The sequence below is a fragment of the Halichoeres trimaculatus genome, unplaced genomic scaffold (assembly GCF_033239565.1).
Source record: "Halichoeres trimaculatus isolate MK-OKI-2021-1 unplaced genomic scaffold, fHalTri1.1 fHalTri1_scaffold_18, whole genome shotgun sequence".
In the NCBI taxonomy this organism is placed as follows: Eukaryota; Metazoa; Chordata; class Actinopteri; order Labriformes; family Labridae; genus Halichoeres; species Halichoeres trimaculatus.
The window spans coordinates 23768095-23780245 of NW_027437196.1; the positions used below are offsets into that span (position 1 = coordinate 23768095).

At 39.2% G+C, this 12151-nt stretch overlaps 1 protein-coding gene and 1 non-coding gene across 3 annotated transcripts in view; both read left to right on the plus strand.

The window, feature by feature from the left end:
- Positions 1–12151, plus strand: part of LOC141807267 (partitioning defective 3 homolog) — a 540268-nt gene that overhangs the window by 41209 nt on the left and 486908 nt on the right. The gene's annotated exons all lie outside the window — the stretch shown is intronic.
- On the plus strand, positions 379–450 carry trnaw-cca (transfer RNA tryptophan (anticodon CCA)). The gene has a single exon. It is a non-coding gene; the product is annotated as a tRNA-Trp (tRNA).

Here is a 12151-nt window from a genome sequence, read left to right on the forward strand (position 1 = left end):
TGACAAGTGTTTGTTGCAATAAATCAGCTGTATACATAGTATTATTCAATGTTTATACAGAAATCTTGCTGTTATGGAAAGTTTTTCCGACTTGGTAACTGGAATGCTTTTAACGTGGAGATGACTTCATTCCCACTCCCCACTTCCTGGTTCAGATGTAAATGGAATGCAGCATATGACCTGCATACAGTAGTGGATGCATAAAAACAACAGTTGAGTTCGAAATCTGTAAATTGGATGATGATTAATTCTGTTTTTAACTATACAGCAGACAATCTGGGACCTTGAAACATGCCTCTGGTTTCTTGACAAACTCCTAAAGTCAAGTTCACAACCTTGGGACAGGTTTGAACAGGCAGTGTTTTCCCATGACATCAGGACCTTGTGGCGCAACGGTAGCGTGTCTGACTCCAGATCAGAAGGTTGCGTGTTCAAATCACGTCGGGGTCAGTAGTTTTCAAGGATACAAACATTTAAACACATTGGCACCTCTCACAGAAGTCACTAAACAGCGCTGAGGTGTTGGGTTATTAATCTGACATGCAGCAGTAGGTAGCTTGCTTCCTCTGCAGTTATTCTGTCATCGGCTTGGCTGTGCTGTGTGTCTGTTTCCACAGCAGAGTCATAAATGTGTCTTCTTTAAAGTAATATAGTTTGTGACAGAGCTGCGTAAATTGCAGGTTGACCTTTCCAATAAAAAACAGTGTGCTGCCTTCAGGTGCTCGTTAACAGAACCAGAATAACAAGAATGCTTGAGCAGGAATGGATTTAAATAAGGGGAGAAACACAACCAGCTGAATGTAAATGTTACATATGTTAGAAAGCTGCGTGCCTTCAGTGTTCTGTCATACACAGCCCATTTTTTAATTTACACTGTAAGAAGTGGGGCAGTGTGTGGGCTGTGGTGGTTATGATCTTCCACTCTGGATCACATTTCCATACTTTTCTTTCTCTGATGCTGCTGGTTGTTATCAACTCACTGGCTCTGTTTAAACTCAAAAAGATTGGGTCTGGAGAAAAAAAAAACTCCCAGGCTGTTTTTAGTCAAGTATTTCGCCATGTTTGCTCTTAGAGTCGACACCTTGGTCTTTTTAGTTTTTGACAGCCAACAGATGTGATTTGCCTCACATGTAGGCTGCTCCAGCTGTGTGTGAAAGTGGTCTGAGAGGGTCTGTGTTGTCCTCTTTAAGGGTTAAATCTGTGCTCAGCGGTGGTGGGACAGATGTGGTGAGTGTGGTGTCTCAGTATGTGAGGTGACACTCCTCTTTACTGGCCTGTAAAATCTTGAGATCTCCATGTCTGCTCTGCATATGTTGATCCTGAACCAAGTGGGACTTACACACTCAAGCACACACACATCCAGCTGAACTGATCCCCCTCTCCTTTCTTCAGGAGGGACTCACCTCACACTCTGAAGTTTGAGGTGTGTGTGTAAAATGTGTGAGGGTTTCATGGTCATGGCCTGTTGGCTCTTCACAAACCATGACCAGCAGGCTCCACAGTGCAAACAGGTCCTTGACTTAAGGCTTTCTGGACTGAATTCTCATTAAATACTAGGGATGCACGATATTATCGGCACAATATCGGTATCGGCTGATAAAAGTTTAAAAACACGTGTATCGGTATCGGCAGATATGAAAATTTCTGCCGACAGGCACAGCCGATAAGGTGCTATTCAGTTAGGATTATTATTATTTTTCATCTGAAAAATAAGCTCCTAAAATCAAATGTAGCACTTCATTTATTTGCACTGCAGAGCTCTGTGTCTGTCATCAGGTTGTTACAGTAGCTCTATAATAATCAAATGCAACTTGGTTATGTTTAAAAATGTATTGTATATTTAAAGTTCATGTGATCTAAAGAAATTATTTTTCTGTATTTCAATACTGAATGTCTTGAGTTTGAAAAAATAATACATTTCTCATTTATGGTAAAATCAAATGTTTTTGGTCTTGTTTTGTGTGTGTTTCTTAAACAAATAAGACCGTCACAATAAGAGTAACATATAAATTCCAGTACAGGATAGACTTAGCTTTCTTTACAGTGAAAAAACAAACAAACTTGTGATTATCGGTATCGGCCAAAAGGGGTTTTGATAAATCGGCATATCAGATATCGGCAAAAATCCAATATCATGCATCCCTATTAAATACCCACCAACATGTGTTTCAATTATGGCTTCTTTTTTTGAGAGTCACAAAATATTATTGTGTTAAAATAGTGGAATACCTGAATAAAGGACTGTTGAAAATAAAAACATAAAAAATGGGAATATTACTAAATTTTCCCTGATAGTAAAACCAGAACTCATTAAACTTATGTAAGTTATGAGACAGTTAAAAGAAAGCTGTGGGCCTGATTTGTTAAAACGGCTGAACTCTTATATGCCTGATAAACCTGGGCAAATGGGTCCAACAAACATTTTACTCATAAAATATGAAGAAAAGAGAAAGTTTTTAGGGGTGTGTTCTCCTTAAACTGTTTAAAAATGTTTCCTTTTTGGTGTGGAGACATGGAAATTCTACATGTTTCCATTATGAAGTGCATATAAACACCTCAGCCCCTCATCATAACATAACTGAAACATGTGAAAGACATGGTTGTGATATTAAAGTGCTGTTTTTGATATTCAATGTGCCCAGTATTATATCATACTGCCATCATAATCCATTTTACCTTTTATTAATGTTTGCATGTGAACCTTGTGGTTTCATCTCAGTCTTACTGCAAGAGAGAAGTTGTTTATGGTCTGTATGTTAAAAATCAAACTAATAATATCACATACAACCAATAAAACTACTGTGAGTCTGGTGCTCTGAGTGTACCTCTCTTATGATTAGGGATGGGTACCTTTCACATTAGAAGCGAATCGATACCACGGTACCAATTTTGGGTACTTTTGTGTGTGTTAATGTGTTAATATGGATTAATTTGTTCAATCATAAAATCTCAAAGTTTTTCAGTTTAAGACACCTATTCTTCAGTTTATGACTTTGCAGTGCTGTGTATATGCCCAGCATGGAAAATCACCTTCTCTTCCACTCCCTTACAGTAACAAGGACATGTTTAGGTACCTAAACATGGTACCTTTTGATTTTAAGTGAATCTGTACTCGGTACAACAGACAAATTCGGTCAGTACCTATTAAAGTACCAAATCTGGCACCCATCCCCACTGATGATGCTCTTTAGAAAGAGCTACAGCTGAAAATAATGCAGGGTTTATTTTATCTGAGAAAGAGACAGGCTTGCTGCAGACAGACATGTTGCTTGTGTTAAAAAAATCTTGAAACAGGCCATACTGCTGCAGAGTTTTGCACGCATGCATGTTATATTGAGAGTTTATCTTGCAGCCAACTGTTGCTGAACCATCTTCATCAAGAGCTGGAAATGTGGAACAAAACATGAATAGAATGGAAGTAAAACCCTAACAGAGATTCAAACAACTAATAGAGTTTGAAGCCTTACATCAAGGCTGAGTTTTTGCCACAGCTACCCTGACTTAAGTTTTAACAGCAGACCCTCTATCTCCACCTTGAGTCATGTTTCTTTGAAACTTTTTTAATAAAATGAAGACAGAATGTCCCCAAAACAATCTAAAAATAAAACTGGAAACTTCTAATGACGTCAGCCAAAATGATCCCTACTTTGTGCTCACAGACCACAGAGATGATGACAGACTGAGCTGTTTCACCTCCTGAAAGAAGTTTGCTCCTGTTTCCATGGAGGCTGTAGTCCCTGTTTAACAATTTGTCAACATGAACTTAGACATTATGTTTCTATTGAAACAGCAAACAATAAGTAATGCATAATGATGTTTTCTGTGCATTAAGGTCCTCCTCCTCCTCCTCCTCCTCCTCCTGCAGACACATTAACACAGATCCTAGAAAACACTGTTTGACCTCTCTGTGTTCCACATCTGCAGCCTGTGAAAGACTGTGTGTGTGCATGTGTTTGTGTGTGTGCATGTGTTTGTGTGTGTGCGTGTCGTGACATCTCCACTGCGAGTTGACTGTTCTTGGTGATTCAGCCTGCTCTCTGTGTTTCTCTTGGCTCTTGTTTGAGTCCCATCTGGCAACCATAACCTCTGAGCTTATGAAATAATAAACAAAGTGTGCCGAAACCGTGCTGACTGCTGCCTCTATGAGCACACAAAGAGTCTGGTAGGCCTTCTCTACGAGGGACTGCTCTGTCTTTTAATGCCATTCGCAGTCTTTCCTAGCTGTTCTGCAGAAACAGAAACTGGCGAGCGAGGCTGTGTCTGCTCTGCTGGTTGAAAATTACAGGGGTTGATTTCAGTGCTCAGAGTTTGGTGGGGCTCTTTTGCATATGGGGAGCTCTCACTAACAATAGCTTCAAAGACAACATCCAAATGAGAACATTCATGCATTGTTCTCCTGTTTTTGTCTTAATTTCATCTTCTGTGCAGTCATGTTGTTGTATACCAACGCTGTTTTCATTGTTTCCCTGTTACGGGGCATGTTTTAAAAAGAGAAACATGGACAATGGTAGAGGGGTATTTGAATTCGACTGCCCCACATGTTCGTCAGATCCTATAAATACTCTGATTGATTAGATCTTGCTCCTACATCTAACGCCTGAGTCTGCAGATGAGCAGATGGCCTGAATGAAGCGTCTCCCTGAGGCTCTGACTGAATTGTCCTTTCAGTCACCCGACACCATCACCCCATTTCCACCAGCTGATTCCTGATAAGCTTTGCACTGATAAACTCTTTGCTAACCCTCTTGAGGAAATTGTCTTTTTGCTTTCTCTTGTCCTCCAGGAGGTCAAAGGTTGAGGACTTTGTCCAGTTGGCATGAGAGTCTCTGTTGTGCTTGGCTCCAGGAGACTTTTTTTCCTCAATGAATACTTTTTCCTTTCCATGAGAAACAGTAGTTCCTCTCAGAAAATGTCAAATCTCACAGCTGCTTTAATGGCATTATTTTGTGCTGGCAGTTCCCACAATCTCACTTTCAGTTACTGAGACACACAAGCTGACTCACTGCATGTCTGCCTCTTTCAGGAACAACTGTTACATCTATTTTAAAATGCTCTGCCAGCTTCATTGTTGCTTTTCTTTTATGGAAATTTGCAAGAAAATGTGAAAACACTGAAAAACAACTGTATCCTGGTGTTAGCAGCAGCTTTACACCTGGACTTGTGCCCGTATGGAATGAGTCATATTACTTTCTCCTGCACTGTTGCAACATTTATATTAGAAGTCCCACCTCTTCCTGTTTTGATTGGTCAGTGAGGAAGGGTTATTAGAAATTGCTGTAGTAAAATCCATACATCAGTGAGGGTGAGAATGTGCTAATAACGTGTGCAAGTGTGTTTAAAAAAAGCTGATAGTGGACACAGGCCCTTGGTATTTCATTCTAACTTCTGTTTAACTTCTGTATGATGTTCTGCAGCTGAAGACGAGCACTGAAACCTACATGCAGCACTAAGATTTAGTAGATTAAAGCAACTGTTTTTCCAAACATTGTCATTGTAAGATAGTTTTAGACCAGTGGTCCACAACCTTTTCCACTTTTAAGTCTCAGTTTTTTTTTTACGCCATTCAATGAGTTCTTGGAGCTTATTTTCCCTTTTCCCTTTTTTCTCTGACGCGTCTAATACTTGAAGGAAAAACAAACTAAAAAAGAAGTAATAAATAATTTTTCAATATCCTTTAAAATGTAATGGGGTTTTATCATTTAAATATTTTTTTGTTTTGTTTTTTCTTTCTTTTTTTTTTTTTTTTTTTAATAATTACAGCCCCTCTTACCCCCACAAAAATCATATGATCGAACCTTCCCACAAGTTGGGAATCAGCGTTTTAGACAATAAACAAACTAACTGTTTAATCTCTCTACAAATAAGAACGAGTAAATAGCTACAGCATGCTGCTAAGAGAGGTTAAAAGGAAACATATGATATGAAATGATTTAAGTTATTTTCTTTTAAGTAGTTTTCTCTCGGACATCATTATCTGAAGTTCCTCTTTGTTAAAAAAAAGTTGAGTCAGGTGGGACTTTCAACACATTTGAAAGCATTCAGAAGTAGAAGAAGCTTTGCTAATATTCTCCTTTTTCCACACATAATAATCATAATTTAAACTAAAATGTGACACTTTTTTTTTTACCTCTCAACATTTCCAAACTTGGTGTTCAGAATCTAATTTTCCTACTTTATTGTGGCTTAAAAAGTTTGGTTGATCTGTCGTACACCTAGAAAGTGTTGGACTTGGTGTATTTACATGTTTTTATATATTTCTCACCACAAACTTACACACTGAGAGACTATTTTCAGGTTTGTAGTGGTTTGTCTTTAAATATATCTGTTAGTTAAGTCATTTAGTCCTCATTAGTTCTTTACCCGCTCATGAAGGTGAAAAGTATGCTGCCCAACTAAAACAAGTGCTTTAAAACATCACACAACTGTAACACAATTAGGTTATACCTTCAGCCTTTGACTTGTACGAGGGATAAAATGTGCTCTTTTATTTTGCTTAATCACTAAGACACTCAACACATTCATGCTTCTATAATTCTGTCTTAAGTGCAACTCCTGTTGCCAAATCATGCATGCTACTTTACATATCCCATGATTCCTGGAGGCCCAGGATTGTAGTGTGTGCGTGCGTGCGTGTGTGTTTAAAGTCCCCCTGCTGCTGTTAATGACCACTTGTCTCAGACGGGATGGATCTGGCTCTCTGCCCACCAAACAGCTCTACCTGTGCTGCTCCTCCAGACTGCTCGTAAAGATGCTATAAAAACTACACTTTGGGATGCAAGCCAGCATGCTAGCTCATAGCTTAGCTTTGGCTTCAGCGCAGGCTGTGTCAGTTTATGGTCCAGTCCCTTTCACTTCCCCACACACAGATTTAAGTGCTAACTATGTTGTCAAATGTGCATAAACACAGAAACCTACACGTGCTAATTTGCAAAGTAATGCATGGAAGTAGTTTTAACTGTTTGTTAGTCCTCAGGTATTTTGTCATGAAACCGAAAACTCTCATACCTTCTAATCTGCGACACATCCTGTCTGAAGTTTAACTCTTTAATTGGCTTAATGATGTATCATTAGAGACCCGCTGGATGGGATCCTCATGTGATAATGTCAGTTTTAATTTGTCAGTGAAACCTTCATCACAGCAGCAGCTCCAGCTCATGCTGAGCCACGAGGCAGCATGTCTGGGCTGTGTGGACACACACACACACACACACACACACACACACACACACACACACACACACACACACACACACACACACACACACACACACACACACACACACACACTTACACACACACACACACACACACACCAGGCCGACCTGCTTTTTCATTCAGACCAGATGCTGACTCTCCACCTTGTTCTTATCATGAGTGGTGATGTGTACAGTCATAGTTGTGGAGGTCCAGAGATGACAAATCCCCCCTTATGAACAGATCACACAGCATTGAGGGGGGGAGAGAGGTTTATCAAAATGTTGAACTCATCTTATGTTTGATCAAACTCATCGCACTGTGAGGTTTTTAATCTAAATAAGTGTTTTATAGGAAAGTATATAGGACAGCAGTTTTCCTCTTTAAAAGTTGAACTCTGGTGTTAGCTTTCTTTTTCTGTTTTTTGTATTCAAAAGACTCTGTAAGACTGCATGAGAGGGGTTTCTGATCCTCTGCAAGATTCATCAAAACATCTGCAGGATCTCAGGGGTAGCCTTTTTATTCTGGGCTTATTAATGTCTTTAGTAAGAGATAAGACATAAGTAGATTCAAGAACAGGGAAGAAAAAAATTACAAAAAACATGCATTAAAGGGTAGAGGGAATTAGCAAAAGAAAAAAAAAAGAAAGCTGCTCTGAGAAAACACAAATTTGCTTCTTTGGTTTCTTGATACATTAATAATGTCCTTACACAAGAAACTAAACTATTACTTCTATATGCTTTAATGAGGTATTTTTCTCATCCCATTAGCAGATTTCTTTTACTCTGTATAAGCAATCCAGGCGTTAATTTTGTCGTTTCTTATCATGAAATAAGACTTTTTTTCCAGACTTGTCAGGTAAATGTGGCTCATATTAAATCTAATAAGACAACTTTGACTTAACTTTACTTTAATAAGACATTAACACTTGCAAAGATTTCAGTTTTTGATGTTTGGGGCTGGTCTTTGCAGCCTTTAAGCATGTGGTGGGATTCAACGACTGATTGTATGGCATGTTAAAGATTATTATTAAACCATCCTCAATGTCAGTAATTAATCATTTATAAATAATAATAGGTTATAAACATGAGTTTTCTTCTTTCCTAATGCAGCCAATAAAATGCTGATTTTACATAACCATGTGTTTATACAGGTCCACCAAGTAGCGTAGCTTGATAAGTGGCTGTTGATAGGGATGGGAACAGAATTAAGTACTTCTATTGGTACCAACTGAAATCTGTCAAAAGTACTGGTCACTGATTCAAGTAAAATATACAGGTACCATAATTAGGTACCTGAATGCACCCTTGTGACTGTGAGGGAGTGGAAGGGTAGGTGATTGTCCATGCTGGACATGAACACAGCATTGCTAGGTTATATACTGAAGAATAAATATGGTAAATTGAAAAGAAGTTGCATTTTATTATTAAACAAATTGATATTTTTTTACCACATAAACACACAAAAGTACCAAAAATTGGTACAGATAAGTACCGATACCATTGACTGCCAACCAGTCCAGGGTGTACCCCGTCTCTCGCCCAATGACAGCTGGGATAGGCTCCAGCCACCTGCAACCCTGAACAGGATAAGCGGTTCAGAAAATGAATGAATGAATGAGTACCGATACCGATTGCCTGGTACTGGGAATTAGTACCTATCCCTACATATTGATAAAACAGGAATGTGAGCAGGGAGTCACAGAACTAGTTCTCTGACTCAACATGGTGATTTTCATTGTGGGGCTGATGAAGCTACTTGACACAGAGTTTCTGGGAAACTTTTTTCTCCTGCTCATGAGAGCATCATCAAAGATGCCAAAAACATCAACCAACTCAGCAGCTGTTTAAGTGAAGGTCAGCAACATATGTATCTATTTTAACAAGTTATATTAATGGCTTTCATTCAGACTGGTGTTGTGTCAGTCATAATAATTATTAATAGTAATAATTAAGACTCAGACCTCCCCCCTCACTCACTCACTCACTCTGAAGTCTTTAAACTGTGTGAGGCAGCAGAACGTTTCAGACTCTTCTTTGTCATTTGTAAGTCAGGTGTGAATGTTTCAGGGTTTGAGGTTTTACACTCAGACTGGAATAATGTGGATGTAGTCTAACAGACTGGCTGTCTTTGACGTTCAGTAACAGGAGCTTGTTTTCTCTGGCGCTCTGCTCTCCCTCCTTCACAGCTTCAGAATGAGACTCCAGAGAATGAACAGTAGCCTCTACTTTGGCTCTCTGTGTGTAGGTGTGGCACATACTTGGAGGGTCTGTGTGTTTCTGGCTGCAGGATTCTGCTCAGTATTTCACTCTGTAGCGTGTATAATACCAACCTGAGCCGTTGCTAACCTCTCTGGCGTTATTACTGCCACTCTGCAGCGGTCAGAGCTGCCAGGAGAAACAGACATTTATCTTTTGAAGCCTTTCGTATTTGCCAGCACTTCAAATAATCCATCGTACAAAGCCGTCCCACTACAGACGAGTCTTTGTGGGAAACTTTTCTTGATTCCACTTGAAAAAGAAGTCTGACTGAATTCATTTACAGACTTGGTTTCTTTGGGCTGTCTTAACACTTTTTTAAGTTAAAATTTAAGATGTTGTTACGAGAAGAGGAGCCACAAATACTGTACATGCAAGTGAATTGTTGAAGCAGCTAAATGATTTATCACAGAGTTGTTTATTGGGAGAATATCAAAGCGTTAAAGATCAGTGAGGTCTGAGTCTTTGTGAATACATTGTTTCTTTGTGAATACATTGTTTCTGAGCCAGCATGTGCCGCAGACAGTTTTAAACAGCTAGTAGAAATGGTTTTAAATATTTAAAGACAAGACTGAGTGAAGTCCATCCAGTGGATTTAAAATATGTTTCTGTTGTTGTTCAAATGAGTTCTTTATTTTAGAGCTTATTTTTTTAGAGTGACTTATTCCAGAAAGACACAAATCTCAAGTTGTGAAGTTGTTCAATGTGTTTTTTTAACAAGTTAAAAAAAAGTCACTGAATCAGTGAATGTTCTCAGCAAACTTTGTGCAAACACGCTGCAGAAAGATTTAGTGTCTGAACCACACAAACTTATCATTGTTATCCTATAGGAGCGCTCATATTTAACACTGTGAAACAGTCTGTTTTATTGCAGCATGTTTAAAACAGACTTTACTCCTCCTCGCCCAAAACAAGCTCATTTTCCCAAGAGACTGAGGTGCAAACTTCATGCTCTCTCACACACACACAGATGAAGCTTAGGAGAGCTAACAGCTACCCTCTAATGAGTTTGGGTTTTTTGGGTGTGAACATGTCTTTTTTTGCTTTTCATGTCACTACTGCAACTACAGTGCTGCAAACTCCTTTGCCACCTGCTCTCTTTTGCCATTTAAACTATTTTCCATGTGGAATAAATCAAAATATCTGTTGACAGTTAGTTTGGACCGAGAGCATCTGTGTCACGTGCACAATTTAAAAGCACGGACTGATTTCCGACAACGAGACAATGACTGTGTTTTTCTTTAAATGGGAGTGCAAGATGCAGTAAATCAATCATTTTAGATTTATCCAATAAAAATAAGTTTTTGGTGGACATAGTTTTATTTTGAGCATTGTGAAAATCCAAGATATTTGATCCTCCGTCTAATGATCCATGTTTTAGGCAGTTAGCACAGTTTGATTTGGTAGAGTGAAAAACTGCTGTAGATCAAGATCAAAGGAGTCAAAGTGGGGCTAACATGTCTGTCAGTAAATGTTAAACCATAATGTAATTTCCATAGACTGCACAGTTCTCTAGCTGGTAACAGGAGATGGGTACTGAATTAGGTACTTTGATTGGTATTGACCAATTCATATAAAATCAAAAGGTACCATGTTGAGGTACCTAAATGCATCCTTGTGACTGTGAGAGAGTGGAAGAGTAGGTGATTTTCCATGCTGGACATGAACACAGCATTGCAACATTATATTAAAGAATAAATATGTTAAATTGAAAATATTGGAGATTTTATTATTAAACAAATTAAGATTTATGCCCACATAAACACAAAAAGTACCCAAAATTGGAACGATGAGTACCAATACCAATTGCCAGGTGCTGGGCATCGGTGCCATATCTTTTTAAATGTGAAAGATACCTATCCCTAGCTGGGAATGTGTATCCATGAGTCAGAGCCTCTTGAGGAGATGTTTCCCTGGCTCCAGGATAATTGGTCACCTGACCTTTAGGGGAATAACTGTAGAGACAGTAATCACAGAAAGAGAAAAAGAGACAGAAGTGTCTGCTTCTCAGGTATTACGATTTAGGATAACTCAGCATTGTGCTTGTAAATTTTGAGTGGACTGTAGTCGATGAGGCGGTACTTTAGCTGTAGGGTAGTCAGAGCTGAACTGATTTCAGTCTGGTGGTTGAATATAGACGGTGACCATTCAACAAACCCCTGAAGCCAAATTTCTACCATGAACTCCTCTTTCCTGTGGGTCATGATGTGTTCTCAGTGTCAGGGTGGAGTGTCTGCATCATTCTTCTTAATGTTGTAAAGTTTTATTTATATCTGAATGCTGTTCACTCACACTTTCTGCACAATGTATCAAAATCTTTAATTGCTGACAACGCCATGAAAACGCTGCTGTGTGCAGCTGTTTGTGTCTTCACTCTCCTTTCTCATAACAAACTATAAACCATAGACAGGTTCAGGATGATATGAAGTGGAGGGTCCCCAGTGTGTGTGTGTGTACTGAGGTGTCATGTTTCTCTCAGTGTTGCAGTGAGCAGGCTGTGGTCGCTCTGGGCAGACAGAGCAGAGAGGACATTAAAAATTGAAGGACCCTGGAGGTGACTTCACCTCAGAGGGATGGAGGAAGACTTCCTCCTGTACACTGGATGTTATCCAGCTTCTGCTCAGACAGACTGTACTCAGCCCCCAGTCTGAAGCTCTAGATTGTTCAGAAGAGACAGTTATTTTGGCTCCAAGGGTCGT